This window comes from Equus caballus, chromosome 22 (assembly GCF_041296265.1).
Source record: "Equus caballus isolate H_3958 breed thoroughbred chromosome 22, TB-T2T, whole genome shotgun sequence".
Taxonomy (NCBI): domain Eukaryota; kingdom Metazoa; phylum Chordata; class Mammalia; order Perissodactyla; family Equidae; genus Equus; species Equus caballus.
In genome coordinates this window covers 11,016,592-11,041,879 of record NC_091705.1, presented here as the reverse complement: position 1 = coordinate 11,041,879, position 25,288 = coordinate 11,016,592, and the positions used below count along the sequence as shown (strand labels likewise).

The following is a 25,288-nucleotide window of genomic DNA, read 5'->3' as shown; positions in this document are numbered from 1 at the left end:
CTGCCATGTGTGAATAGAAGTTTCTCTCATATAGAGGGGAAGCGGGGAGGGAGGAGGGCGAAAGGGCACATGTGTGTGATGATGGATTGTAATTAGTTTTTGAGCGGTGAACATCATGTAATCTACACAGAAATCAAAATATATAACAATGTACACGTGAAATTTATATAATGTTATAAACCAGTGTTACCACAATTAGGGAAAAAAACCCCATACAGACCTGGACATAGAAGGGTCTCCAAAACAATTAGGACACATGTCATATATATATGTTCATGATTTAAGTATTCTGTACTTTATATATGGCCCCATGCTCTTACTCAGAGCCTGATTATTCTTTTTAACATTTTTCTTTTAGGTATAATCACAAATTAATTTATATTATCTAGATTTTCAGATCACAGCAGATTTTAAGATAAAAATTGACGATAGGAACAGTATTACTAGAAGCAGAAACACTATCAAAAGTCAAAAATGATGGTTGATGGCAAAAAAAAATATAAAAGAAAACCAGATACATCAAATATAAGGCCTTAAGCACAATTATATGGGACCATTTATTTTAAGGCCAACAACTTGCTACATCTCTATAACTCCTGAAGACACCATTTCTTAGCCCAGCATAATCATTGATGATTAAAATGATGACTCAAATAAGCAGAAAAGTTTATAATATGTTCAGCACATTTAGATTACGAATGTAGAGAAATGCACACCATTACAGAGATTTCTATCTTTTCTCTACTCCAGGAGTTTGCTTCGCCTTGGGGCCTTGTCTGCTGTGTGTAAGGCTCTTTTCTTCTTCTTTCTTCACACCTACCTGATTTCTTTTTGTCCTACAAGTTTTAACTTAATGTTACTTCCTCAATGAGGTCCTTCCTGATTTTCTTGTCAGTATTGGGTTCCTCTGTTATATACATTCTCATAGTACTCCAGACATTTCCTTTATGGCTTATTCCATCATAATTATAGTAATTTTTGTGTTTCTTCAGTATTTATCAACATCACTGGACTATGAGCTCCATGAAAGTGCTGACCATATATTTTTTTTCATTGCTGTGTTGCCCACTGGACGTGACGGGTATTCAGTAAATCTTTTGAATAAATAATGATCAAACAAAAAAATCCCCAAATCTCAAAATGTTGCCGTACATTTCCAAAGTTTGATCTTAATAAAAATGTGGCATATGAAAAAAACCATTTCTCTGGGATTATGCAGATTGCAAATAGATAGTACATGATATAATCAGATTTTACCCATAGCCTTTCAGAGTGGTATTTATTTGAAAAAATTTTCAATTTATTATATAATTATTAGTCTTGTCAGGTCTTTGATAATATAATTTGTTTTCCTTAAAAATTGTCAATTTCATGGTTTACAAAATTATTAGCAAAACTGTTATATGTAGAATTTCTTTATAATATTTGATCTCTTCCATATCTGATTAAAGTCCTTTTATCATTAACAATTTTATGTGTTGTGGGTTTTTTTCCTCTTTTTAAATATTTAATTAGTTTGGAGGTATGTGTATTTCATTTGTATTTTTGAAGGAGTGGGATAATTTTGAATTCTTCTGTTTTTCTAGTCTCTAATTGAAAATAATATATAATTTGACCTATGTTGCATCTTGTAGGTTTTTCTTTCTAATGAGTTAATACTCCAATTTATTTTTATTCCTTTTTTTGTGAAAGCTTCTGTTACTCTAAATTTGCTTCTGATTATAGCTTTGACCAAGTCCCATATGGTTTGATATATACTGTTTTGTTATTTTCTAAGCGTTCAATAAATGCAGCTGTGATTTCCTCCTTGACTTATTTAGGAGGGTATTTTTAAATTATGAAATGTGTTTAAAATACAGTTGTTAATTTCTAGCATTGTATTGTGTTGAGAGAATAAGGCATGTGCAATTTCTGTTTGTCGAGATTTTTTTCTCGTGATACATATAAGATCAATATTTAAAATGTTCCCCAGGCACTGAGAAAGAAGGTGAGTCTTCTGTAGAGTATATAGTTCTATTTATTTATTTACTGGCTTTATTACAAAATTCAGATCCCCTCTGTATTTTGACTGCTTTAATTGTCATATACTTACAAGAATTAAAGTTTTGTGTTAACTGTTGTGTGTTTGTCATTTTTCTTGTTTTTAACATGTTTCACTGCTATGTTATTTGATGCTTAAAAGTTTGTAATTGATATCTTTATAATGGATTTTACTTTTCATCAATTAAAAATGATTAATATTTTCAGTAAATGTTGCTGGTCATTTGGATAACCAAATGGGAAGAAAATGAAACTTGATTTCTGCTTCTCACCCTGCACATTTGATTGAATCTGAAATGTGAAAAGTAAGATAATGAAGCCTCTAAAAGACAATATAAGAGAATATCTTCATTGTCTTAAGGTAGGAAAGTATTTCTTAAACAGGACACAAAACTTAGTAAAATAAAGGAAAGGATTGATAAACTGGACCATTGACAAATTAAGAACTTTTGTCATCCAAAGATAACCAATAAAAGAAAAAGCGAATCAAAGAATGAGAGAAGATACTTGCAGTACATATTCCTGACAAAAGAGCTTGTATCCATATTATGTAGAGAACTCCTGTAAATCAGTATGAAGAAGACTAACAACCCAACAGAAAAATGGGAAAGGGACTTGAATAGACAATTCACAAAAGAGGATACTCAAATGGCTAATAAATATGTGAAAAATTGCTCAACTTATTATTCACTGAGAAATGCTAATTAAACCCATAATGAGATGGCATTACAACACTCACAATATAGTTGAAATTGAAAAGATTGACAATACCAAGTGTCAGTAGAATATGATAGCAGTGAAACTGTCTTTCAGTGCTGCTGGGTGTCTAAACTTGGAAAAATCACTATTGAAAATTCTGCCAGCATCTACCAAAACTTTGTGTACACAGATACCTATATATCCCAGCAATTTCAATAGGAATACTTTTTTTTCAATAGGAAGGCTTTTTTTGAAGTGGTGACATTCAAGCTGAGTCTTGAAGAACAAAAAGGGACGTAGAGCTAGGTGAGGAGCAGTCCAGGCCGAGTGCAGTGAATGCAGTGATGAAGTAAAGAGTTTTATCTTTTGAAGAACTTTTATTCAACATTGCTTGTTATACCTTCTGTCAGGCATTTTGCCAAGTGTTTACAATATAGTCACGAACAAACAGTTTCTGCTTCCGAAGCGTTTACATTTTACCTAGAATAGACAAACAGTATCAACAAACAATTTCAGACAGCGGTAAGTGCTATGAAGAAGATAAAATTGTTTAAGATGCTAATTGAAGAGAGGGGACTACTTTAGGTAGGATAGTAAGGGAAGCTTTTCTGAGGAGATGATACTTCATTTACTAACTTGATGATAGAAAGGCCCAGCCATATGACGATCTAGGGGAAGAGTGTCTAGGGCAGAGTTTTAGTTGGGTTGGAGCAAACTTATTGGGAGGGAGAAGATGACTGGGTCTAATTGTGTAGGACCTTACATGCTATGGTAGGGAGCTTAGACTTCATTCCAAGTAAAGTGAGAAACTATAGATTCAATTGCTGTAACAAAAAGACCCCCAAGTACAGGGCCTCAAACAAGAGGTTTCCTCTTGTGTAACAACTCAGTCCAGAGTTGGTGGCTGACTTTGTTCTACAAGGTTGTCTAAGGTTCCCTCTGTCTTGGTCTTTAACTATCTGGTAAGGTGTTATCCCTGTCTGTATGGTCCAAGCCAACTTACCATCTACATTGTTCATGTCTCACTTTTGAAAGAGGGAATGAAGGGTTAGGAACTGCTTTTTTGAGTGTAGCTTCCACTTACATTTCATTAGTCATCGTTTAGTCACATGGCCATTCTTAGTAGCATGGGAGGTTTGGAAGTGTAGTCCCTAGCTGTTTTGCCATGTACTCTGTTAAAACCTGTGTATAGGTATGGGTTGTTACTAAACAGGAGAAATGGATAATAGATATTGGAGGATAATTTCTGTTTTTCAACAGGAGAGTGAACTTTCACTTTTAAAAAGATTACTCTTGTTGCTGAGAATATATTGTAGAAGATGAGGAGGATAAAAAGTGAAAATGGGGACTGTTTAGTCCAGCTGAGTGGTTTATGGTGACCTGGACCAGGTGGAGGCAGTGGAAATGGAGAGAAGTAGGTGGATTTGAGATATGTTTTGGAAGTAGAACAACTTTACTGATGAAGGCTAGATCTCAGGTAACATGTTGGCTGGAGATATTCAGTTTGGGAGCCATTTACATTTCTGGTATTTAAACCATGGAACTGGATGAAATCCCCCAGGGTGAGCGCAGGTATTGAGAGAAGAAAAGGGGCTCAGGTCTGAGATTTGGGCAACTTTAGCTTTTAGAGGTGGCAGCAAGAGCCAGCAAAAGAGACTGAGAAGGAATGGCTGCTGAGTTGGGAAGAAAACTAGGACAATGAAAGGTCAGGGGAGCTAAGGAAAGGACATGTTTCAAGAAGATGAGTAGTTATTTCTGTTGAATGCTTCTAAAAAATTGAGTGAGATGGGATCAGAAAGGTGGCATTGGATTTGACAATATATAGATCATTGGGGAGTTTGACAAGAGCCATTTCAGTGGATTAACATAGTCAGAAACCAGACTGTAGAAGGCTGAAGAGTGACTCAGTGAAAGTATAAATTGGTACAACCACTTAAGAAGGCTTTTTGGCACTAAATCCATTCCATGAATACTCTGTGACTCTGTGCTTCTACTCCCAGTTAGATACCATCATGATAGTTTACACGTGTGTACATGGAGACATGCTTAAGAATGTTCTTTAGCAGTATTGTTCATACAAGCAAAAAAATTAGAAACAACCCAAATATCCATCAGCAGGAGAATGGATAAATAAATTGTGGCATATACATAAAATGGAATACTATCCTGCAACAGAAATTGGTGGGCTAAAGCCACATGCATCAACATGATGAAATCTCAAAACATAATATTGATCAAAAAAAGCAAGTCACACAAGAATACTTACTATTTGATTCCATTTACATAAATTTCAAAAATAGTCAAAGTTAAATATGTTATATATGAATATATGAATATTGTTAAAACTTTAACAGGGATAACTAACATGAAATTTTGGAGAGAGGCAAACAGGGAACTTCAGATATGTTGGTGGTGTTTTAATTCTTAAGTTGGGTGGTGAGTACTTGGATGTTTATTTTAAAAAGTGCTTTTCTTTTAAAAGTTTATATTAATATAATTTTTGTGTGCTTTACTTTAAACTTTTTGTGTGTGTGTGAGAGGAAGATTTGCCCTGAGCTAACATCCATTGCTAATCCTCCTCTTTTTTTGCTTAAGGAAGATTAGCCCTGAGCTAACGTCTGTGCCAGTCTTCCTCTACTTTGTATGTGGGATGCCTCCACAGCATGGCTGATGAGTGGAGTAGGTCTGCACCCAGGATCTGAACCTGTGAACCCAGGGCTGCTGAAGCCGAGTGCGTGAAACTTGAAACACTCAGCCACAGGGCTGGCCCCTACTTTAAACTTTTATTTAAAAAACTGAAAAATGGAAGAGTGAATGTGAGGTAAAGATGTTGAGAAAATTAATATGGACAACACTTTGAGAAATTTAGCTGTGATGCAGATCGTAGAAAGGGTGAGATTAACGATTGAAGACCTTGATAAGATAAAATTGAGTGAAGGAAAGGCTAGGAGACAGTCATCAGGGATTGAGATGTTGGAGATTATGATTTCGCAACTGGTACCTGTAGTGGGAATGGATGAGTGAGGTGAGTTAGAGGTGAAGATTGTTAGAGGTGAGAAGGCCAAGGAACCAAAAGACCAAGTGAACGTTGATGTCGCTAGGAATGATGATAGGATTAGAATGAACGAGGACGTTGAGCTGGGAAGAAGGTGTACAGTGACTGGGAGGATGGAGGATGCCTCCAGTGAAGAAAAGAGAGCAGTGCTTCTCAGGGGAAGTTGGAGGAGGAAGGAACAGAAATAGTTTGGCTGTGCAGGTGGGGAGCATTATCATATCTCTTAGCTTTGAGGCACATGTGGTTAGAGTTAAAAAAAAATCTCCATTTGAAATGAGTTGCTGTTCTTAAAGGACAGCTAAGTTTCAGTGAACTCAAGGAAACATTCAGCAACTAGGCTGAGGACATAGATGAAATTTCTGATCTCAGCAGGAGTTCAGAAGGCACGCACCCTGGGAGCATTTGACATCTGGGTTGGGGATGGGGGAAATGTAACCATCCATGTGCTCAGAAGGAGAATTGGAATATTTTTCTTTAAAGGTTTCAGTGCCCACTACTAGTGCACTTAAACCATAGTGGTGTTCTTGGGTTACCGTGACTTATTTATAGACAGGCTTCAGTATTTCTTTTAGTGGTGTTTTAGAATGTGCATGGGGTTTGTATACCTGTTCGTCCCTTGTATATCTTGGCCAGCTAATGAATTTATTGGGTTCAGTCTTTGTCCCTGAAAATTCAATAGCCCTTGTTTCACTGATTCTAATATTCAAATTGGACGATAGATTTTTAAATATTTATGATTTACGTTCTTACTTAGGTGTCTGATATCTTAATAACATAGCCATGAAAATATTAGTATCATTTGGCAATCCTTATAAGTAAATAAAATGTGACTAAATAAAAAGAGGGGACTAGAAGAGAATATAGGCAGTACACTCTTTGATATCAGGTTCAAAAGAATCTTTTCAGACACCATAACTCCTCAGATGAGGGAAACAATAGAAAGAATAAACAAATGGGACTTCATCAGACTAAAGAGCTTCTTCAAGGCAAGGGAAAACAGGATTGAAACAAAAAAAACAGCCCACTAATTGGGAAAAAATATTTACAAGTTACTTATCTGACAAAGGGTTAATCTCCATAATATATAAAGAACTCACACAGCTCAACAACAACAAAACAAACAACCCAATCAAAAAATGGGCAGGGGACATGAACAGACATTTCTCCAAAGAAGATATAAGGATGGCCAATAGACACAGGAAAAGATGCTCATGATCACTAATCATCAGGGAAATGCTAATCAAAACTACAGTAAGATATCACCTTATACCCATTAGAATGGCAAAAATATCCCAAACCAAGAGTGACAAATGTTGAAGAGGTTGTGGAGAAAAAGGGACCCTCATACACTGCTGGTGGGAATGCAAACTGGTGCAGCCACTATGGAAAACAGTATGGAGATTTCTCAAAAAGTTAAAAATAGAAATACCTTATGACCTAGCCATCCCACTACTGGATATCTATCCTAAGAACCTGAAATCAGCAATTCCAAGAGTCCCATGCACCCCTATGTTCATTGCAGCATTATTTACAATAGCCAAGACGTGGAACCAACCTAAATGCCCATCAACTGATGATTGGATAAAGAAGATATGGTATATATATATACAATGGAATACTACTCAGTCATAAAAAAGGACAAAATCATCCCATTCACAACAACATGGATGGACCTTGAGGGTATTATGTTAAGTAAAATAAGCCAGATAGAGAAAGATGAACTGTGTATGACTCCACTCATAGGTGGAAGTTAACATATAGACAAGGAGAACTGATTGTTGGTTACCAGGGGAAGGGCGGGGGGTGGCTGGGGAGAGGGTACAAAGGGTGAAGTGGTGTACCCACAACATGACTAACAATAACGTACAACTGAAATTTCACAAGGTTGTAAACTATCATAATCTTAATAAAAAAGAAAAAAAAGGGGAAATTGTTTATTTTATATTCATCAGTTATCTTAAAGCTATTACATTCCTCATTTCAGCTTATCATTTATATATGTATGTACGCCATAGAAGTATGAACATCATGCACTCTCACGTGGAAAAAGGTTGCTAATTTTTTTTTCTTTTAAAATGTACATTTGGAAAAAGGTTGCTAATTTTTTTTTTTTAAATGTACTTTGTATTATTTTTGCATGTAGGTACACTATTTTTTTTTTTTTTGAGGAAGATTAGCCCTGAGCTAACATCTGCTGCCAACCTCCTCTTTTTTGCTGAGGAAGACTGGCCCTGAGCTAACATCCGTGCCTATCTTCCACTACTTTATATGTGGGACGCCTACCAAGTGGTGCATGTCCGCACATGGGATCTAAAACGGCAAACCCTGGGTCACTGAAGCGGAACGTGTGCTCTTAACCACTGTGCAACCAGGCCAGCCCCTAGGTACACTGTTGATTGCATCTTTTAGAAGATTCCACTGAAAGAAGTTGGATGTAAAGTCTGCTGCTGAAAATTTCATTTCAATTTGTTATTATTGAGTTGTCAGTGTTTTAAGTTTCTTTTTAAAAATTGCGTGTAAGTATATGAAAATATTTAAAAATAATCTTTAGTATATTTTGTCAAGATGACCTAAGAAATAAAAATCTCTTTAAAAGTGTGAATTTTCTTATATATGTATTTTTTCTTCAGGACTGGCACTTCTAGTATAGTTTGGAAATTATGCAAATGTGTGTGATTTTACAAATCAGTACTGAAAGTCTGATCTTAATCATGTAAAAATTGTTGAAGGAAGAGGTTGAGAGGGTGCTGGCCCAGAGTTTCAGGATGTTTATTTCCCCTAAATATTTCTAGAATTGCAGATTTTATAATCTTTCTTAAATTCTGCTAATGTATGACCTCAAAAGTAATGATTTTGTGTGTAGTTATGGAATTTATCATTACCATCATCTTATGCATAACTAGGAGTTATGTATCTTTTCATGTTTGTGACAATGTGGAGAAGTTCAGGAACACACTTTGACTCAGTGAGTTAATAAAGTAAATGTCAATAGGTTTTACTTCCTATGAATGGTATATATAGTTTATAAAAGTTTTTTGGGTTTCCATTATTATTTTAAAAATTATATTAGTGATTTTATATATAAAATAATTTAGAACACTGGTTCTCCAACTTTAATGTGCTTAAGAATTACGTTAAAGCTTGCTAAAATGAAGATCTCCAGCCCTACCCCCAGAGATTTTGCCTTGTTCTATGGGACGTACTTGGTGAAACTTCCTTAAAGATTAAAGAATGAAAAATAGAAGCTTTGGAAGTTAGTGATTTGTAAAGCAGGAAATTAAAATATCATATCCAAGTCGTTACTACATCTGCATAGAAACTTGCATTAGTTTAACATAAGCCTTTCTGTTACTATTCATTGAACTATTTCAAATGATTAGCCTTGATTTCGAAAATATCCTTTGTATTAGTTTATTTTTTATTCCATCTTTTCCTACCATGCTCCCTCCAGTCTTCCTTTCCTTCCTTCTTTAGTAAATATTTGAGTATCTACAACGTGTCAGTCATCATGTTAGGAATCTGGAAGGACTCAAATATGCAAAGACAGGAATCTAACCTTGACGTTCTCATTTCAGAGACTGAGAATAATTTATAAAATGAGTGATAACTATATAATATATTGAATGACAAAAGTCATTTGGGGTAGTGGAGAAGAATTCACAAAACATCTGACATTTGTACTAGCTCCTAAGAGATGAGTAGGAGTTTGTCAAGCAGATGAAAGGGAAGGGCATTCTGGTTAGTGAGACCAATATTTGCAAAGACACGGAAGCTTTAAAGAGGCTGGTTTGATAAGACAGCGTAGTGATGGGTGAGATGTGGAAAATGAGGTTTATAAGACAGCTTAGGTCAAGGGACTTTTATCTTTTGATTTAGTTTATTTTAATGTTTAACCATACACCATGGTAGTTGGAGTGAGTGTCAAGAGGAGAAAATGGATTTGGGATATTTTAAGAGTAGGGTTGGTAGGATTTACAGCCTAGTTGGATAAGAGTTAGGAGATTTAAAATTGAACTAAAGTTGGAGGACTTAAGGGTCACTAATTAGAAGAGTTAATGAAGATGCAGAATCTAATAAAATCTGACTGCTACGATTCTCAGCCGTGTTTGGATAAACAAGGAGCTTCTAATCTAATGGCCTCTTTTCAGGCCTTATCTTTTTTTCAACTTTAGTGAGGTATAATTGAAAAATGAAATATTTAAAGTGTACAATGTGATAATTTGATATACATTGTGATGATTTGATATAGATATACATTCCCTCCATTGCCTTATCCTTTTGAAGTCATATCATTATGTGAGTACCCCCTCTCTCTTTTCTCACAGTCTAAAGCCATGTTTGTTTGTGTTTCCCCCTTATCCCTATGTAAATAAAACTGTGTGATTTTGCAGTCTGCATCAAAAGCCTGTGTCTGACTCAGTAATTCTATTTTAGGAGTTGAAAACAGAGTAATCAGAGTATCAAGAAGTAATCAGAGATGTGTTCAAAGATTTATGTATAAATAAAGATCTTCATATTCTAATATTATTTTTAACAATAAAAATGGGAAATGACCTAAACGTTGTCAAAAGTAATTGATTAGATAAGTTATAGTATATCTGTTTGCTGGATTGGTAAGTTAGGGAAAGGTTTGGGCTGTTGTAACAAAGAGATTTATCAATGATTCCATGCTTTAAAGAACACTGAACTTTATTTCTTACTTTACAGGGTAATGTCTCAGGTCAGCTGAAAGTTCTACTCCATGTGCTCATTCAGGGGCACACATTCTTTCCATCTTATTTCTCTACCATCTCGTGGGCATTAATAGTTTAAGATCAGTTTTAGGCACGTCCATGTTCTGGCTTCGTTGAAACTGTTCTTGCTAAGGTCACCAGTGATGACTCTATGACATTTGAAGCTGCACTTGTTTATTCTTGTTTTCCATAGGCTTCTGCTGGTTTCTCTCCTAAGTGTTTGTTCTTTGTGTCTTTTTCATGTTTCCCTTTACCTATAAAGGTTGGTGTTCTCCAGTATTCTGTCTTTGGCCCATTTTCATTTACATGTGCACCCATGAGGATCTCACCCAGGGCTCCTACTACATGAGGATGTCTTTCAAATCTACATTTCCAGCCTGACAGCCTTTCTTTCTTTCTTTTGGTGAGGAAGATTGGCCCTGACTTAACATCCATTGCCAATCGTCCTCTTTTTGCTGGAGGAAGATTGTTGCTGAGCTAACATCTCTGTCAGTCTTCCTCTATTTTGTATGTGGGACACTGCCATAGCATAGCTTGATGAGCAGAGTGCAGTTCCATGCCGAGGATCTGAACCTGCAAACCCTGAGCCGCTGAAGTGGAGCACACGAACTTAACCACTATGCCAGCAGGCCTGCCCCCTGAGATCCTTTCTTTCGACACCAGCACCTGTACATACAACACCTCTATTTAAGCATTCAGCAGGAAGTTCAAATTTGAGATATCCAAGACTGATTGTCTTCCTTCCTAAACTGGCTCTCCCACTGCACTACCTCTCGTAGCCACCTAGATCAGAAACTAGGATGTCACCCTTAGCAATTTCCTGTCCTCTCTTTCCTCCGGTGAGACCCTAACACTTGTTAAATGTAACTCTTGAGTATTTTTGCTGGCATTTGCCCTTTCCTGTCTCTGTTGCCACAGTCTTAATTCAAGCTAAGACTATTTTAAGAGCTTCCTCAGGGATTTAGGTTTCTATTTAGGCTCCCTTCCAATCCTACTTTTCGATTAAATAGGTCAGTGATTTTCTTCTACTGGTATTTGGTGGGCCACAGCTGTATGCTTAATTTAAATTTTGTAGCATCTGGCATAGTGCCAAGTGCAATCCTGCTGTTAATTAAATTATATTGATGATAATGAAGCGACCTTGTGACTTAAAGACAAACCAAGGTTAGTGATTATATTAATTAAGTAGTAATTACCATAATATTCAAAGAATTCTGGGAGAAAATTAAATACTATTTTGACACGTAGTAAAAAAGTACTAGAGCTAAAATGATATTTTTGATATTTTAATGGTTAATACAGTCTAAGAGAACTCGAAGTTTGTTGCAGATGTTAGCACTATGCGGGGAAAGCAAGAACAAATAGTTCACAAACTCTGTTGGTGTGTTAGTTCAACCTCTGCTCCTTTAAATTTGGCCAGACCCCTGCAGGCCCTGCCAAGTTTGCATTTAATAGAAAGCCATAGACTGTCATCTGTGGCAGTTCTGGCCAGTCAACCTAGATTCCTTCTAGACTCCTGACCCGCCTGTTTTGTTCTGTTGTTGGCGTTGGGACTGCTGGCTTCTGTTCTCTGATGATCCTTCACGCTCTTCCTTGCAATTTCCCTCAATCTTACATACCAGTGGGGCCCTTGACTATGTATACTCACCTATTTTTAGTATCTTCTGAGCTTCTGGTGAGAAACTTCTTTTCTATTCCTAGCTCCTAGGTTGTGTCACCTCTGGCTTACCTGCTGGAGGTGGGTATTTGAGCATAGTCAATCAATATTTCTTGCAAAGTAAGTATTGTGCTGGATGGAATATATGGCACAAAGAAGTTATTCTGCCCAAACTTTCAGATTAGTAGTAATTCTACTTTTCCTCCCACCAGGTAACCTTTATTGTGTTTTTATTATGTATAGGCCGCTGTTTCATATGCTTTAATATGTCTTAATTCATTTAATTCTCACAACAACCCTATAAGATAGGGACTATCCCCATGTTACTGGTGAGGCAACTAAGGCCTAGAGAGGTTAAATTTGACCAATGCCATATAGCTAGTAAGTAGCAGAGCTGGAATTCAAATCCAGGCATAATGCTTCCAGAACCTGTATTTATTACATCATCTTTAACTCTTAGAAGAGCGGATAATACAGGTACATATATAGCTGTAACAGAAATAGAAAGATATGTTTTTTTAAATAACATTAAACTACAAAATCACATGTGAAATGTGTGTCATCATTATGGAGGGAAAGAAATGCTGGACTGCCATCACCTAGTTCTGTGGTTTTAGGCAAGTAACATAACCTCTCAGGACTTTGGTTTCTTTGTCTATAGAGTTCCAAGATCTCTTTCAAAAGTTCCAGAGAATTCCAGTTTTTTCTTTTTCTTTTTTTTTTTGAGGAAGATTAGCCCTGAGCTAACTGCTGCCAATCCTCCTCTTTTGCTGGGGAAGACTGGCCCTGAGCTAACATCCGTGCCCATGTTCCTCCACTTTATGTGCAGGACGCCTACCACAGCATGGCGTGCCAAGCGGTGCCATGTCCGCACCTGGGATCTGAACTGGCCAACCCTGGGCTGCCGAAGTGGAACGTGTGCACTTAACTGCTGCGCCACTGGGCCGGCCCCCAGTTTTTTCCTTTTGTAAACTCAAGTCTTGTTATTCCCTCTTTCCCCTATTTTGTTTAGATTCAGGTATCTACTACAGGTTAAATTGTATCTCTGAGAATGATGACTTTTCACTTATGTTGCACCAGTGAATTAGTTATAGCTTTGTATGTGATAATATAGAGAAGTCCATTATCATGTGCTTTACTCTGGGGATTTTGACCCCTATAGAACAACCAGGCCCTCTTAAACATAAACACATTCAGTAACCAATTAGTCAATGAATTTTGCATTTACCAGATAGCTGCCTCAGTGCCAAACTGTAAAATCTTGATATGTTAGTCAAGTAATTAGGTGTTGATTCTGCACCCCAGAAATCTTACAGAAATATTTTGAAACTACTCTTTAAATTTTTTTCATTTTTGTGAAATGACAAAATGCCAAAATGACAATATTTTAAAACATTTTTGTGTCAGAGGGTAGAGAAAAACACACACAATGATTTCAAAAATTTCATAAATTTACCCAAGATCCACAGTAACAAACATTTTATATTATGACTCATAAATGTGTATATATGTTTAACTGAAACAAAATTTTCATAAAAAAGTATTTTCCTTACTATGTGCAATGCACTGTAATATTGTAATTCTATATCATTTTGTGACAAACTTGATTGCAATCTATCACATTGACTTTGCAACCCATTAAACGGTCTTAACCTACAGACTGAAAAATCCTACATTTAAATTATGAAAAATAAGGCAAAAGTATATATGGTACTATTTTTCTGATTTTCTAGTTCTTTTATATTATTTCTTTATTTGAACCAGCATTTATCTGTTTTTATAAATTAGGATCTTATAAACTTTACTAAAAGGGCAGAAATTTCATTCTCCTTTTCTTTGGAGTATAACCTTATGAACTTAATTGGTTTTTATATAAGATTAAAGTATTAGGTTGCATTATTCTTATATAATCTTTAGACTAAGAGCCATACTGTGTAGTAATTTCATAATTTTTAACTAAATTGATTTTTAGTAGATTATATCATTAGGATAAAACACATATTTTAACGCCTAAACTCCTGCCCTAAACATCTTCACGTCATAGTAAACTTCCAAAAAGAAAATCCTATGAAAATGATGTGTCCTTATTTAAAGAACTTATGGATATAATTTTTTTGACCTTGTGAGGCTGATCCTTATTAGGAGGCATTATTGCACAGTGGTTAAACACATGGATTCTAGAACCATATTTCCAGAGTTCAAATCTCAGGTCTGTCAGTTGTAAGACCTTGGGCAAGTTGGTTGCTTAATCTCCTTGTGCCTCAGTTTCCTTAAGTTACTTTAATAGAGTGGTTATAATGATTCAAAGTGTTAATATAGGGAGATGGGCCATATGAAATAGATGGTAAAAATTTGACCATATTGTTTTGGAAAAGAGGGTGGAGTTAGGATGTATACAGATGGAACCATTGTTCTTATTTAAAGATATGATGCTGAGCACCCCTCCTTTCTTGTGTACACACATTTCTCCCTATTCCAGCATATCCATTTGTTCCCAAATTTTGTTTCTTTCAGTTGTTGTAGGTGTTAGACTGGAAGACCCTCTCTCCTAGGTTAACTCATAGTAGCTGTTATGCTGGGGGTTTGTGACTTCATTTTTATGCTGAATCTTCTTCAAAGCCCCCTCTCTGCCCCACCCCTCTTCCTTCCCATATCAGTTAGCTTTGCTGTGCAACAAACCCTTACAAAATTTAGTGACTTAAAACTTTTTTTTTTTGAGGAAGATTAGCCCTGAGCTAACATCTGCTGCCAATCCTCCTCTTTTTGCTGAGGAAGACTGGCCCTGAGCTAACATCCATGCCCATCCTCCTCTACTTTATATGTGGGACGCCCACCCCAGCATGGCTAGCCAAGCAGTGCCATGTCCGCAGCGGGATCTGAACTGGCGAACCCTGGGCTGCCGAAGCAGAACGTGCAAACTTAACCACTGTGCCACCAGGCTGTCCCCAAAACATTCTTTAAAAATTATAGTCATTAGTCTCTGGTTAACCAGGAGGTTCTATAGTCAGCTGGTAGGTTGTCTGAAGGTAGCTCTTTCTAGATAGTCTCTCACATGTCTGGTTGGCGTTTGTCAGGCTAGTTGGTCTAGTGAGCCTCAGCTGGGATGGGTTGTCTCTTCTCCAAGTGGCCTCTTATTCTCCAGTAGGCTAGCCTGGGCTTTGTCACTTGTTGGTCTTAGCATAACAGAGGGCAAAGCAATGTACAAGCACTTGTTAAGCCTCTGCTTGGCTCACTTTTGTTGATGTCCCATTAGTCAAAGCAAATCACATGGAAAAGTTCAGGGTCATTGTAGAAGAGTACTATATAGGGCATAGACCCAGGTAAGTGTGATTCTTTGGGAGTCTTTTTGGCCCAATTTACAAAGCACATTCTGCATTACTGAGTTTTTACCACATTCCAGATCCCAATATAAGTTTTGATTACAGTTTTATTGTTTGGCATGCAAATAGTTGTTTTGATTTGATGGAAACTGGCTCCATACCTTTTTTATGCCACTTCAGTAACTTTTTTCTATTTCTAATAGATTTCTAATAGATACCTTGGAGTTATAGACGTTAATCTTTTGAAGCTCTTCTGCAGAAATCTAAGAACTAAATGCCTGTGGGAGACAGGCAGTTAACATAACTGAGTGAGGCCAGCCTGGATCAAGTATAACAAATATACTCTGTTGTAAATTAGAAAGCAAAGGATGCCCTGTCCAAAGGGCAGAGCCTCTACTCACATGTCATGTGAGGATGTGGGCCCAGTATTTCTAGATCTGATTTTTCAAGAGAAGTGGGAAATCTAAGTTTTAATGTGAAATCTCCTGATTTTGAATACTAAAATTTAATTAAAAATTAAAAGTGCAACTTAGAAAGCAACAACAATAATAACGCTGTTCAAGCTGAAGAAAATCTTACCTTTGGGCTGAATTCAAGCAACAGCTGTCGGTTTGTGACTTCTTTAATGGATCCCAAACAGCCACCATCTCAGGCCTTCCACCATCTGGTTCAACCTGAATAGTTCCAGTGTTATCTGCCACTACTCCCCAGTTTCTGGTGCTCTCTGTATTCTCGTTATGGACGAATCCTTACTTTTCCTCAACACATACTCTATTTTCTGCCTCTGTGATTTTGGAATGTCCTTCCCCTTGTCACCCTCATTCCACCCTTCAGCCCTCTGGTACTCTTACTGATCCTTTAAAACTGAGCTTGGAAGTCTTTACTTTCATAAAACTTTATTGAATGTTATTTCTCTCTGTCTGAATCCCGAAGCACTGTGAGTCTTTCTCGTGGCATTTATAATATTCTTCCTTGTATTGAAGTGATGTGTGTATGATATATTATCATTATGCTAGAATGTGGAGTTCATATCTTGGCTGGACTTTGTATTTTCCGCATTACTTATCATGGCTATCGTGCCTGGAATTCCTGCCTCCCTGCTTAGGTGAGATCTCACTCAAATATGAGAGTTTTCCTTGACTGTCCCTGGCAGCGTTACTTTGAAGTCCCAGGGCTGAAAAGAAAGGGAATCTTGCTGAGATTTTAATTCACGGAAGCTCTGTGGAAGTTGGAGCTAGGAAGAGAGGCAGGGGGATTGAGTCTCAGGCCAATTAAAGAAGTGAGCTGTTAAACTGGAGGGGCAAAACAGGCAGGAATCTGGAATAATGGTGTGATGATTATTAGCCAGGCATGGTCAGATGGCAGATGGTGGTGTGCAGATCAACAGGCTGGCTGCTTTCAAGATAGAATCTCAGAAACACAGCCTGCATCCCTGGGGTTCCTCTAGTTTTCAGGTTGTATATCCTTAAAGCCTCTTAATGAATCCAAAATTATTTTTCTGATCATCTTGATTATAAATTTAATTTAATTTTAACATTAATTTCTATAGATATTTGCTTGATCTTTGTCTTTTTTGCTTTTGTGGCATAACTTCCTACTAACTTTTTTGTTTTACCTTTAGGGAACTTTAATTTGAATTTGTATGCATATGGCTGGATTAAAACCAAACTGACTTTTGCAGCATCCTTAGAATGGAAGAGGTCTCCTGGCAGCAGGCCCCTTATTGTATGACTACCAGCCAACTCATTGGTGCCCTTGGTGGCTTTTCTGTATCATGCCCGAGTGCTAAAATACAGAGGAAATTAATATGCAGTAACATAAAAATTTGGAATATTCTTAGGCATGTCGTACGAATATCCCCCAGCATCTTAGTCTTCCAGGTGTAGGTGAGAGGACCCATTGATTGTCCCTTAGCTGGTTATCAAGTGGCCTTTAAGTATTTTGGCATTTCCAGAGGGAAAGTGATGAGAGAGTTTTGTTCAATATATTTTAAAAGTTTGAAATGTAAAATATAATTATGATTTTTATGAAAATTCTGTTATATTTTTAATAATTATTAGAGTCTTAAAAGTTATGCTTTTAAAATAAGGAAAATTTTGGTCACTTTATCTTAATTAAGATTCAGTTAACAAAGTTTATTTCTCTTAGTGTAGCTTAATTTCGTTACTGAGTTAATGTATATTTGATTGTTTGCTTTTCTTGTTACTAAGTATTGCATTATATACCTATCTCAGAAAGTGGATAAGTATCTCTAAAATGGTTTATTGATACCTAAAAAAGAGGTGAAATAATAACATAAATGCCAGAACTCAGGGGCCGGCTCGGTGGTGCAGTGGTTAAGTTCATATGCTCCGCTTCTCAGCGGCCCGGGGCTTGCCGGTTCGGATCCCGGGTGTGGACATGGCACCGCTTGGCACGCCATGCTGTGGTAGGTGTCCCACATATAAAGTAGAGGAAGATGGGCACGGATGTTAGCTCAGGGCCGATCTTCCTCAGCAAAAAGAGGAGGACTGGCAGTAGTTAGCTCAGGGCTAATCTTCCTCAAAAAAAAAAACAACAAAAAAAATGCCAGAACTCAGAATAAGGTCATAAATGAATAGTATATGAAGTTCCTGTGCAAACAGTGTATTTGTTGGTACAAATGAATCTACAAGTTTGAGATTTTACATAAACAAGAAAGAGAAAATACAAATAGAAGATACATGACTAATGTCTGCAAATTTAATTTTATTATGTAGCCCTCTAGTCCCTGGTGTGTTGTATGTTATGAAACTGTCAAGTAGTAGCAGAAAACCACTGAGGCCTTTGTATTATTTTCAAAGTATGGTAACAACTCTGGTAAACCAATTTCATTTTTTTTCCCTAGAACAAAAGCAAATGATGCTTTTTTGGGGGGTGAAGTTGCTGCATTTTGCAACTGAAAGTGGACACAGGACCTAGATAACAGACGTCTGATTCAGAATTGGACTCTGAAATAAAAATAGCTAAACGTGAGCCTATTGCTTGTTGGTTAAGATCATGGTCTGCCTGGGTTCAAATGCCAGGTTTGCACTTACCAGCTATGTCTACTTGGTCAAACCACTCATTTCTGTATGCCTCAGCTTCTTTATCTACATAGAGGCAATAGTAGTAATATATACTACATAGATTTGTTATGAGGATTCTAGGGGCTAATATTTATAAGCATTAGAATGGCACCTGGCACATAGTAAATGCTATACAAGTATTAGTTAAATAAATAAATTAGAGCTAAATAAAAATGTCTATTTAGAGGGAAATGTTTTTATCTGGATAAGATTATGACTCATACAAATATAAAATGAACACGTCAACAATTTTGTTTAACTCTGGTTTAAAGGAAAATTTAAAGAACCATGCATATATGGGGAGTAAGGAACTCTGAAATGAATTTACAAATAAATGCAAATTGTCTACAGGACAATATCAGTTGCATTCAAGGGAACTTAATTTATTTGCATTTCCATGGACAAGAACCTTTTGCATTATTATCTGTTTTCTATAATTCACAGAATTGTACAGTAACTCAAGGACAATGAAAGGTAGAGATCACACTGATGGGTAAGCTAGACAGGACACCTGTTAATCTTCTTTTCCTCATATCACAATCTTTCACAATTTTTTCTGACATATCAAACTATTACAAACAGTTACAGAACAGATGCAAAGTTAATAACAAATATTGTCCTCAGAGTAGAAAGTAGAAGGAACAATTTTTTTTCAAATACCACTTTTGAATATTCTTTTGCCATATTGAAAAGTTGTACTGTAAAGAAATATATCTCTAGGAATTGAGAGATGGTATATTCATAAAATTTACTGCTCTGCTATGGAATGCTGGTATGTGACAGATAATTTATAACTGTCTACTTTCTAGTCTTCTCTGTAACATAAAGAGTACTGATAGTTAAAAATTATAATTAATATATGTAAATTAAACTATTGAAAATAATAAGGGTAAAGAGAAACAACTCTGTATGCAAACTTTGCAAGGAATGAAAGATTTTTGTTCTTATTTTTAAGGGAAATAATCATTTTGTCCTGAATCAAGATCACTGGTGGTACCATAATGAGAAAGAGGAAAAATATAGGATGAAACCTGAATGGATATAGAGAAGGTTTGCGCAAGAGGAATTTTATGTGTGATCAAGTTGCCTATGATTGAATGGATTTATTGTGTTTTTTTTTTTTTAATGAGCCCAGTAATGTAGTCATGCAAAATTAGAGTTGGGTTTTCTTTTTGTTATAATGAAGTTTTCTTGGATTATTGATTTGTTCTTGATAAGAGATTGTAAAATATTTTCTTTACCTTTTAAGTAATCTGCCTAGGAAACAGATTCTATGTCATATTAAAATGATTTTCTGTGCTTTATGTTGTCTTTATCCTGTCCATTTATGAGAACCTAAATATTGTTTCATAGTGATCTATGATCCTATTTAATCAAGTGTTCAAACCTTTTGACATTTTTGACAACTTTCCAAAATCAAATCCTAAATGATATCTTGATCTCAAACTGAGATTGATATTCCTCAGAAGGTCCCTGGAAAATCTCAAAGGATTGTTCTTTCACCTTGTAAAAAAAAAATGTTAAAAAATAATTTGGTTTATTTGATATATTAAATTGAATGGGAAATATTGTCAAATAAGGAGTGATGCTTAACTTTCCCTAAGTTGTATTTGTATGGGTATCTATTATTAATATAGATATTTCAGAAATTGTATGAAGTTCATAGAAATTTGCCAGTACCCTTTTTGTCTATGATACGTCCTAGTATAATGTTATCAATTATAATTCTAGTTGTTTAAACATTGTACGTAATAGAAATAACCAAATCCCCTCATTAATTGCATCATTTTTATAATGAACTCTCTTCAGATCCTTTTGGGCATTTTAAGTCTTTTATCATCCACAGATACTTTTTGTTTTACTCTGATTCTTCCCTGAAAGCTGTTGCAATCACCTACGGGTAAGAGAGCTTTGTCTTCAACAAAAAGTGACTGTATCAGAGACCCGTGGAAAGAACTATTACAGGTACTCTGGTGTACGTGCTTCTGAAGGCATTATTTCTTAAATAACTGTGAGACCATACCACTGGACCAACTGAAGATTTCCAGAACTAATGGAGAAGCTGACTGGTTCAGAAAACTGCTAACCCAAGATCAAGCAGAACAAGAATCAATTACATGGGAAAAAAAAATACTATAAAAAATATTTAATAGAACAGACTAGAGAATTCAGATATAGATCTCAGTATATAAGATTACTTAATATAGTTGTTGGTTTAATAGAGTAATAAAAGTATATATTTTTTTGTTTTAGTAAGGCTGAGGGAAAAAGAATCAATTACATGGGACTGAATGAACTAATGAAGAATGATTATGATTTTCGTGCTTATTGTTTTTGAACCTTGCTTTTTTTAATGTTTTATTTAAGGAACACCTTTTCTCTTTTCTCAAGGTGTCTATAACTCATGACAATTTAGTAGATTAACTTTCGTAAACAGAAATGAAACATTTATCTTTTCTTCCTACCTGATCTCTCCAGAATTCAGAGACTCTATTGAGTATTCTTATTTTCATGTCAATAAAAGTATTTGTATAAGTTTAATAAGAATCTGTCTTCCTTGTAACAGGACATAATTGGAAAAATAGGTTGTATAGACTTTGACTGGAATGTCATATTTGAGAATGACGTGTAGAATCAGATATTATCAGACAGTTTTAAGGAACTAAGGTTAACTTTACAAAGCCCTTTAGGAAAAACTGGTCTGGTAGCTGGTTTACAGGGTTCCTAGCTGTAAAGTTCCTAGCCTTATAGTAAGGAAGGTCACTTCCTGGAAAGCCCAGGAATCTGAAGATATTTAGGGGACCTTGAAAAGAGAGTAATTCACCCAAATCCATAGGTATTACAGGCTAAATCTGGTGGTGAGTTCTTAAGTTGTCTTCCTAGCCTTGAGAGGCTTTTAAAAGTCTGTCTGAGGTAAGTGGTGAATTACCATTCTTGATGCACTTATGTAAATAATCAGGCCAAATCTAATAAGACCAGACTTATTTTGTAAACAAGAATAAAAAAGTGGAGTGACGGTAGAGAGACATTTTATGTCTCATTGGAAAACTATAGTGCACCCTTGTGGGTTATTAAATTGTAGTCCTGTTTGTTGTCTTGCACATTCTGTCCGTTCTTCTAGTTTCCTCCAATATCTGGCTACAGCTCTACAAAATGTTTCCATTTTTTTCCCCCTCCTCCTGATTTGGCATCAGTTGAGAGCTAAAACTGCCGTTTTCCTGAAACCCTGCAAGCTGAAGCTGGATGACCTGATAAAAACTTCAAAGAAATCACCACAACAGATCATGTATAGGCAACCTTTGTGCCTGCTGTTGTATGGGCCATTCAGAAAGTTCACTGGAAGACCTCAACTATCACCAAGGACATTCAAACTGCAAAGCATGCTTCGAGTCCAACATCTAAAAATCTTCTCAACTGTCTGCTGTCTGAACCCAGAAACTGGGTTTATAGTCTGCTCCAAACATTAATCTTTGTTTTTCTTTTTATTTGTAGAAATTTCCCTCATTAAATACCTGACTGCTCATACCACCTTTAGCAAATATCCTCCACTACCAGGTGTCAACTGATAGCTCAGCTAGTCCTTAATGAACAAAAGGCAACCAAATGAGAAATAGACTTACCTTACTTTTCTTGACTAGGCCGGATCCTTGCCAGATCTCCATAGTTCAGTTTTAGAAAGAATCCTTCTAAATCAGTTTAGAAAGAATTCCTCATCCTTGATATCTGATCATTCTAAATATCTGATCAAATTCTGCATCCTCCCTATGCCCCAGGTGATGCCTTTCACCTTGGCTTGCCTTCAGCAAGAATCCTAAGTCTGTTTAACTAGAATCTTCCCCTGCTCCTGATAAACATTCCTTCCACTGATCTTCACTCTGCTTCTTGGCTATAAATCCTCACTTGTCCGTGCTGTATTGGGCAGTGAGCCCAGTTCTATACTGAGGTCTCTTTTCCCCTATTGCAGTAGTTCTTGAATAAAATCTGTTTTTACCCTTTAATTACTGTCTAGCTCTGTGTTTGTTTTTTTTTTTTTTAGCAATATCAATAGTATGCAGTCTGGAAAAACAATTACTATCATGTGCAAACTGACAGATATTCAACTTGCACTTGGATAAATCCAAGGATGTGCAAAATGTGAATAAGTGCTTTGTGTACATATAGAATGTCCATGAGAGAGCAATGCTTTACAATTTTCTGTCCTATTTATTACTGAAAACCCAAGATATGGGAAGTGATACATTGGGATTAGTTCTGATGGCATACAGTTGTGTGAAAAGGAAGGCAGTGCATTTCTATTCAAATAAAAGAAGTGGCCTCTAGTGGTAATGTACATTGTTGTATTTATAGAGAACAGTTGGTGGTCAAAAATATGTAATTTGATTTAGTTTATTGTTGAGGTAAATACTGATAATTATTAATAGTACCAAATTGTAGCTTTTGAGTACATTTATGCATTTTTAATATACCATGTGAGAAATTGGACAGCAAGTAGAAGTCTGGCTATAAGGAAAAAAGATGCTCATCTGAATTTTTAAAATGACAGAGAGAGATTACGATGCTGATAATTCTAATAAGACCATTTTGAGTAACTTACTTGAATGACATGTCACAGTCTAGCTATTCAATATGTTGAATTGCTTGAACCTTTAGGCTCAAAATATCTCATTTTTTAAATTTGCAGATGAGAGTTTAGGACTTCTTTTGAGAAAACTGAACAGTGGTATAAATGGTTTATTATTTTATTTTTTTTTCATTTTTTCTTCTTCTCCCCAAAGCCCCCCAGTACATAGTTGTATATTTTAGTTGTGGGTCCTTCTAGTTGTGGTATGTGGGATGCTGCCTCAGCATGGCTTGATAAGCAGTGCTAGGTCTGCGCCCAGGATCAGGATCTGAACCAGCGAAAACCCTGGGCTGTAGAAGCAGAGTGCATGAACTTCACTCGGCCACAGGCTCAGCCCCTAAATGGTTTAAACTTTGATAGTTTCCAATACCATTCTTTAACAATTTCTTTACTTTTATTTATTTTTTTTGGCGAGGAAGACTGGCCCTGAGCTAACATCTATTGCCAATCATCCTCTTTTTGCTTGAGGAAGATTGTCACTAAGCTAACATCTGTGCCAGTCTTCCTCTATTTTGTATGTGGGATGCCACCTCAGCATGGTCTGATGTGCAGTGTGTAGGTCCATGCCTGGGATCCAAACCTGCAAAGCCTGGGCCGCCAAAGCAGAGTACATGAACTTCACCACTGCACCACATGGCCGGCCCCCAATTTCTTTACTTTTGAAGAAAGAAATACGTGATTTATTGTCAAATATATTTAAAAGTCACAACTAAATGCAGTATTACATACATAGTGCTTCATGAGAAAATGAAGAAATGCGTTTTAGAACTAAATGCAGATAGAGGATGGATTAGGAATCTATTTACTTTGTCTCCCAAATTGAAACAATTAATCTTTCTGCTTTCATTTGTGATATGCTTATGAGTTTAATGTCTGATGGAGTTCTGAAACTCATTGTCAGTGAGAAGTCTTTTTAATTTCTACATTCACAATAATCCAAATATCCAGAATTTTCTGACAAAGCCACCAAATATTATTGCTATCCAATCATCTTTAATTGAGAATCAGAACTGTCTAATTTGATAAAAGGAGTAAGAATAGAAACTGATCGGGTGTGGAACTCAAGGTCTTCTGCCTCAAAGTCTTTGTCATTGGGGCCAGGCATGGTAAAAGCACAAACAAAATCCGATCTCTTTCACTGATAGGAAATAATAATAATAAAAAATCTATTGATACCTTATTCAAAATAATATATTTTGAAAATATTTCTTAAGTATTGTAGTATTCTGAATATGGATGCTGAAATAATATATCACCTTTGTGAAACCTTTGTAAAAAAATGTAGTGTTTATTTAGAGCTTATGGTGGAGCAAACTTTATTCTAAGTGTAATGAACTCATGTTAACTGTGAAGGAGTCAGTAATTTACAAACTGAGGCATGGAGAGAATAAATAAGTTATCCAAAGTCACCCAGTTGTTAATTGGCAGAATGAAGATTTGAACAGAGTCAATCTGGTAGTAAAGTCTGTGGTCTTAGGCATTACCTCAAAAAGGAAAACAGTACTCTAAGATTCCCTGACGTGGTTAGGTCAACTGTAGCGTTTTTTATTTTGAGGCCTTCTAAAGTCTTTCTTTACTCTTTTAACATACTATTTTCTCACATTATTCTCCTCATTATTATTATTATTACTATTACTAACACCAATGAGTATTTTGATTAGAATCCTTTAAGGAGAGAAATGGTTGCAAAGAAGGGGATGCTTTGGAGGCAGACAGAGGGAGGAAAGATCACTTTCATGGCCACAGATCATTTCCTTAGTCTTGGCCAATTTTTTCTTTGGCCTTTCAGGCCCAAAGACAGTTTAAGTGAGTTGTAACCTATCACCTTTAATTCCCCAGATACCTCAAAATTGCATGTTCATTTGAGAATGTCATAGTGAATTAATAGCATTATCTTCCTCCTTGAAAGATTTGCACAGATCATAAACACTTTAAGAAGTTTGAGTATATAAATCAGGTTTTCTAGAGATATATTAAAAAGCTTTTTATGCATAGCAATTTAATGTATTTTTAAACATTGATTTCACACAGCTTTGTTTAATATGTTTTAATATTACTATTTGTTAAAAATAAATGA

At 36.0% G+C, this 25,288-nt stretch overlaps 1 protein-coding gene across 8 annotated transcripts in view; it reads left to right on the top strand.

The window, feature by feature from the left end:
* MACROD2 (mono-ADP ribosylhydrolase 2) overlaps positions 1–25,288 on the top strand; it is a 1,873,143-nt gene that overhangs the window by 45,520 nt on the left and 1,802,335 nt on the right. The window lies entirely within an intron of this gene.